Below are 6,319 nucleotides of genomic sequence, written 5' to 3'. Positions count from 1 at the left end.
ATCCCTTAAACATACATTCCCTCTGAATATGGGATAGGTGCTGACATGTTACAAAAGCTATTTCCTGACCATTATTATAGAAATGTACAACGGTACTAGGGATGGGCATTTGATAACATTTTCTTAGTCGATCATCAGGAGAATTAACGATCGACTATCGATTAATCATTAATATCTTTATATTAAAATTCATTATTTATTTAACTTTTTATAAATTAAAAATGCAATGAAAATACAAAAATACAGCGTGTTCTTCCTCATTGAAATCTTTATTACAAGAAGAACAACTTGTGGCAGTGAAACTGGACGTTCGGTTAGGCTAAACTTGAAGATATATGCGCTGCGGTGCTCTAAAGCAGCGGAACCTGCAGCTGCGAGCCGGTGTTCTTAAACAGAGACCCTCCTTTGTTTCAAAATAATAAATAATAAAAAAAGAATCATGTTAAATAAGAACTTAACCAAAAACATAATAATACTTAGATCTGACAGGTTTTGTCAAAATGTAACTCAAAACTATCCAAGGCACGGAGTAGAGAAAGAGGGTGAGAGAGATAGCCTACCTAACAATTAATTAGGCTACTTAACAAAGCCTCATAAAAAATAACTAGTAACTCACATACAACTTCTGCACCAGTCTACTGATTTTTGTTGAGAAAGATAAGCATGTTGACATGATCTGGGGTCAGACGCGACTGCAACCTGGTGACCGTCAGTCCAGCCGCCGAAAACACCCGCTCTGAGGGGACTGACGTTGCCGGGATGCACAGGTACCTCCGCGCTAATTTGGCCAGCCCGGGGAACCTTATTCCGTTCACTTTCCACCATCTGTAGGGGTGCAATCCAGGGGTGGGGGAGTCTCCCTCAGAAAGTTCTGAGTGGTATAGTGCTCCCCAAGGAGTTGTGCCATAGCAGAGGACTGGGAGGCCGCGACTCCAGTGTTTGCGCTCCCCTTGTCCGTGTCAGACAACGCAGCCTCGTCTCCCCCAGCCTGTGGGATAGCCGCCCTACCGGTGTCCACTGCCTCTCCCAGTTCAACCAGTTTCGCATTAGCAGCCAGTCTCTGTGTTGTATAAGAAAGCCCAGGTGCTTGTGACGAGGGTCCAGCATTGATGAGATCATGGGGGCGAATGACACAAGCTCACCAGACTGAACCTGTATAAATATATGATGGGGGAATCAATCAGAAAAAATGCTGTATCTAAATAGGTAACACAACGCAGATAACAGGCAAGTATGCATGTAATTAGGTATATCATATAAACTAAGATAAAAAGTTTAGCTTACATTCATTCGCTTGATGAGGGAGGAACGCACTTGTGTCTTGAATCCGATGAGTCTGGGCCCGTCTCCTTCACTGCTTATGAGGTGGATATTGATGAAGCCGAAGGGGACGGGATAAGTGTTAGAGATAGAGACGTCTTTCTCTGCAGACATAACCGTGGTGGCACATTTAAATGCTGACAGCACAGGCTGTGTGTCCTCCATCAGCTGCCAGTACCTGGCATCTTGAAGCTTGGTCACGGTTCGGTCCGACAGAACAGCAACAACAGCCCACCGCTGCTCCACCAGCCGATCAAACATCTTGCACACGGAGTTCCACCGTGTTTTACACGACTGGATAAGCCGGTGAGTTGCGAGGCCCATTTGCTCCTGTTTCTTTTGTAGCACTTTGGTTGCTGCAGTGCTGTGATTAAAGTGGCTAACGAGTTTACTAGGTGCTGATATTACCCGATGTAGATACAGTGCAAATCTGTCATTTATGGCCAACTGGAGGGTGTGTGCAAAGCAGGCAACGGAAATCCAGGGCACTCTGGTGGGACTGTTGGCAGCAACAATGTTGGCCGCGTTGTCATGAACGCATGCAATAACTCGATCTGCAAGTCCCCACTGCTCTACAGCTCCATTCATTTTCTCAGCGAGGTGGTCAGCTGTATGCCGGCCTGGCAGGCTTTCTGTGAGCAGGACCACTGAGTTCATTTGTCAGTCATCACTGATGTAGTGGCAGGTGATGGTGACGTAGCTCTCAGCTGTTAAAGCGGTCCAGCAGTCTGTAGTTAGAGCAACTCTCTCAGCTGTGCTCAATTCTTTTAACAGCGATGGTACGTCGTGACGGAATGTGATATGCTGGTTCCAATAAATGTATCAGTTCTCAAAAACCTTTGCCCTCAACAATACTTAAGGGCAGCATATCCATCTCAATGAACTTGCAGATCCCTTGGGTAGTTTTCTCTGCTCGTTGTGCATCGCAGCTCCTCCGTGCTAACGCCGACTTGATGCTAAGTTGAGACTGAGAGCAGGATGCACCGCCGCTGATATTAACCAGGGTCGGATGCACTTTGTTTAAGTGGTCATTTGGTCATTTAAGTCGTGGCTGTGTTGTACTTATACATGGCATCACAGTGTTTGCAGTGAACTAAGTTGTTTTTTAAAGCGTAACTCTCGCCAAAATGCAACCTAGGGTCTTTTTGTGAATGTACCCAAGTCAAACTTTCGTTTAAAAGCATATTTAGGACGGAAGCGTCACTTTTAAGATTTACTGTATCTTAGTTTTTCGGTCAAATGGCCTTTTGAATGGGAGTCCTAGGGGCACTTTTATGCTAGCCTCAAAATAGTTATTTTTAAAACACTAAGAAGGCTCAACACAACATGAAACTTTACTCGAAGTATCATCAGGGGCTCTACACCTTAACAAAAGCATTGACAACATTGTTTGTGTACACAGAGTTTACTAAAACGAAAGGTTTTGAACAACTCACTGTAGCTGTTGTTCTTTCGGTCGCCGTCTATCGAGCCAGTGAAAAATAGTCAAGGGAGGAGAGTAAAGATGGAAAGCTCCAAAAGCTTAGTTCCATATAAATGCACGGATAATTTGTTGTTAGTGAAAAACAATACTGACCTTGTAGTTGAAAAAGGAGCCTCATATAAGAATGACATTTCCTCCTATGGAGTCCGTTCATTCGCATTCGGAGATCGCCTATTTTTGACTGGGAAAATGGTGGATAACGTAAACAACTGCTAACGTGGGTTGCTCAAAACCTTTCTTTTTAGTAAACTCTGTGTACACAAATAATGTTCTCAATGCTCAAGTTCATGTGTAGAGCCCCTGGTCATACTTCGAGCAAAGTTTCATGTTGTGTCGAGCCTTCTTAGTGTTTTAAAAATAGCTATTTTGAGGCTAGCATAAAAGTCCCCCTAGCATTCCCATTCAAAAGGCCATTTGAACGAAAAATGAAGATACGGTAAATCTTAAAAGTGACGCTTCCGTCCTAAATATGCTTTTAAACAAAGGTTTGACTCGGGTACATTCACAAAAAGACCCTAGGTTGCATTTTGGCGAGAGATACGCTTTAAATCAAAATGGTCCCACGCCACACTTCAATTTCATTGCTTCAAGACTTGCAACGCAACGCAACCTGCATTACTTTAATCGATAACAACTTAACGTGATCAACGAAATTCTTAATAATCAATTATCGTCGAGTAATCATGCTGGGACGGGGCGCATGGCTGCCGTCACGGTAGCGATGCGCTACCTAGTTTATCTCTCAAAGACTGAGTGTAAATGTTGCCTGTATATGTTTGGTTAGCGTGTCAATATGTTCTGTTAATTATCACACTGTTTTCAAATCATCTGTTAGCCTAGCCATTCATCAAATCCCCCACAGTAATCCCGTAGCTTTCTTGCGCACATATTTAACATCCAATACTGCGGTGATTTATATGCTAGCTACATCCATCAATACATCATTCTCTATTGTTTAAAACCATACCGTTTATTTCACAAACATCACCAGTTATAATAATTACGCAACACTTATGTCTTTGTTAACTACATGGCTGTTTATTGAGTTTAAAAGGTAACAGAGGTTAACATGTAGTCTTTGTGACTTACCAGCGTCTGCTCTCTTTGTTTATAAAGGAAAGTTTGCCGCGATCGGCGAGTTTAAATGACGCTAGGACTTCCAGGGTAACAGGAAGTTACCGGAATCATGAGTAATTAGTTTATTGGCCGTCAAGGTATCTTGTGGCTTTGTGAAATGTTTCTGTGAATCATGTAAATAATCTTCGTTAAATTTCTAGCCTAATAGATCTATTAATTTTGGCTGTTTTTAGCTTTTATTGTCTACTCGCCTGAGCCACCCCTGTATTGTATTTTGTGTTGGTATGTTCCAATTCCAGGGGCGTGCTACAGGTCTATATAGACTGGCAGTTCAGTTGCTCGAGAGGGCGAGAGGATGGAGGACCTAAGTCTGTTGAAGGCTCTGATGACTAGTTAAAAGGTCAACTTGTATACAGCTGTATCTTGTTATAATTTAACCATTTTTTTACTCTCATGTCAATTTATTTTATTTTTGTGAAAGTATTGTTTTTTTTTTCTTCTCTTTAATTGTGGTTTTGTTAATTGTTAGTTTTGCCTATGGGCCTTAATTGGGTAAATAATAAAAATCCCATCTCTTCAACTTCATCTCCAACTCTTTCTGAGTGTATACACCTGCTCATGACTACTCATCTACATCTACCCTCAACACATGCCATCCCTAACCGGTACAATTATTAATTCCCTCAAAGTATAAAGATCAGGCCACTTACATTATTTGCACTACAAAGAATGTATATATTTGTTATTTATTTTTGGTATAGTGCTTGACAAGCATAATTTAATTTTGCCCAGTTGTGGCTTGTTGAGATGCGATCCACTATATAAACATAATATCTGTCATTATCACTATCATAATATTCAGATTTATCATAAATAATTGAATATGCACATGTATTTTAAGTTCCATTAAAGAGGGGTAGGTGGAGGTGGGGTCACATTTGAGCATTTAAAAATGTACTTGAAAGTAACGCAATAGTTACTTTCTGAAGTAACTAGATACTTTCATAATTTGTAACTGAATAACTAATTTAGTTACTTTTTGGAAGAAGTAACTAGTAACTGTAACTAATTACTTTTTAAAAGTAACTTGCCCAACACTGTTGAAGTTTAGCTAACTGACCGGTTTCGTCTGGCTCGATTGATAGGTATGTACTTTCCGATCATGAAATGCCTCCCTAAGAGAGTTTTCTACCATATTCTTGAACTGTTAAATATATATAATCATGATCATATGAATTGCACAATAGGAAGTGAATGATTTAGAAGCAAATTATGCTTATTCTCTCACTGACTGTTCCCAGAGAGCGTGTGAATGATTTTGAGTACTTGATGACTATTCATTTCTCTGCAATCCCATTACTTTTTTCTACCTTCAATTGAAGTCTTGTAATGGCACATTGAATGCCATTGAAAAGACACTAAGTGTGCTATGAAATGCCTTTAATGTCGAGATGGATCAGCCAATTAGCCATTGTATCTCAGCGTACTATTGAAATTCACTAGAGTGAAATCAAAATGGAGTGTGTCAGAAAACACTATCATTTATTGCTGCAGCCTACCTCACTATTCTGCAAAGCGGTAAATCCACTTACAGTGCACGGCTCATCACACATCCTCTACTGTGTGATGAAGGAAGACAAAGTGGAGGTTATATGTGAATGTTAGACAGTTGTAGGCAATCCAATTAAATAGTGTTGTTTCAAATATCCACACATCTGTAGAGGACATTACAGTAGAATTAATAATCTGATGTTTTTTGTGTCTAGTGTCTTCGTGTTTAATGTCTAGTTTTTATTTTTTAACATTCTAGAACGCTGTGTTCAGGCTTACTGGTTGATGAAGAATTAAACAAAAGATTTTCATACCCCATAATATCTTGAAGAAAAAAATGAATCCAATCACTCTGACCTGCATATGGTCAGTGACAATTGCATGAAGTTACATCATGAAATTTTATCTTAACAGCTCACTGAAAAGTGCTTGGAGTGGGTGTAGCACTATTGGCCAAGTAAAATTTCCCCTTGGGGACAGGAAAGTATATCATATCTTATCTAACTCTTACATTATAAAACTACATCAGGAAGTCTCTTTGGCCAAAATTAGATGCTACTTAATACATAGTGCTTTCTCCATAATGCGTAGACTTGAATTTCTAAATGTTAAAATGTAAGAGATTGAGTTGATTTGAACAACTGACCACAACTCAAATGTCCTCCAAAGAGCTTTCATAATGGACAATTAACATAGTCTGAGTATCTGCCTGTTTTGTGAACCCTTCTTTAGCTGCCTCGCCTACAGTCATGGAACTTCAGGACTTGGCATTTGAACACGGGCCCTGGAAGACATTGGCTAATTAGTTCCTGAGGAAAGAGCAATCCATCTTCCTCAGGAAGTGATGTGTCCACTCCTGCAGCTGTGGTCAGTGCACTTTAAATTAGA

At 40.3% G+C, this 6,319-nt stretch overlaps 1 long non-coding RNA gene across 1 annotated transcript; it reads right to left on the bottom strand.

The window, feature by feature from the left end:
- Positions 1-255: 255 nt before the first annotated feature.
- On the bottom strand, positions 256-2,430 carry LOC118495374. Its single transcript, XR_004897756.1, has 2 exons — positions 2,271-2,430; positions 256-699 (listed from the first exon to the last, which is right to left on the bottom strand). It is a non-coding gene; the product is annotated as an uncharacterized LOC118495374 (long non-coding RNA).
- Between the last annotated feature and the right edge of the window lie 3,889 nt (positions 2,431-6,319).

The sequence above is a fragment of the Sander lucioperca genome, chromosome 6 (genome assembly GCF_008315115.2).
Source record: "Sander lucioperca isolate FBNREF2018 chromosome 6, SLUC_FBN_1.2, whole genome shotgun sequence".
NCBI lineage: Eukaryota > Metazoa > Chordata > Actinopteri > Perciformes > Percidae > Sander > Sander lucioperca.
The sequence above is the reverse complement of the archived record's forward strand: the minus strand, read 5'-3'. Positions and strand labels throughout refer to the sequence as shown.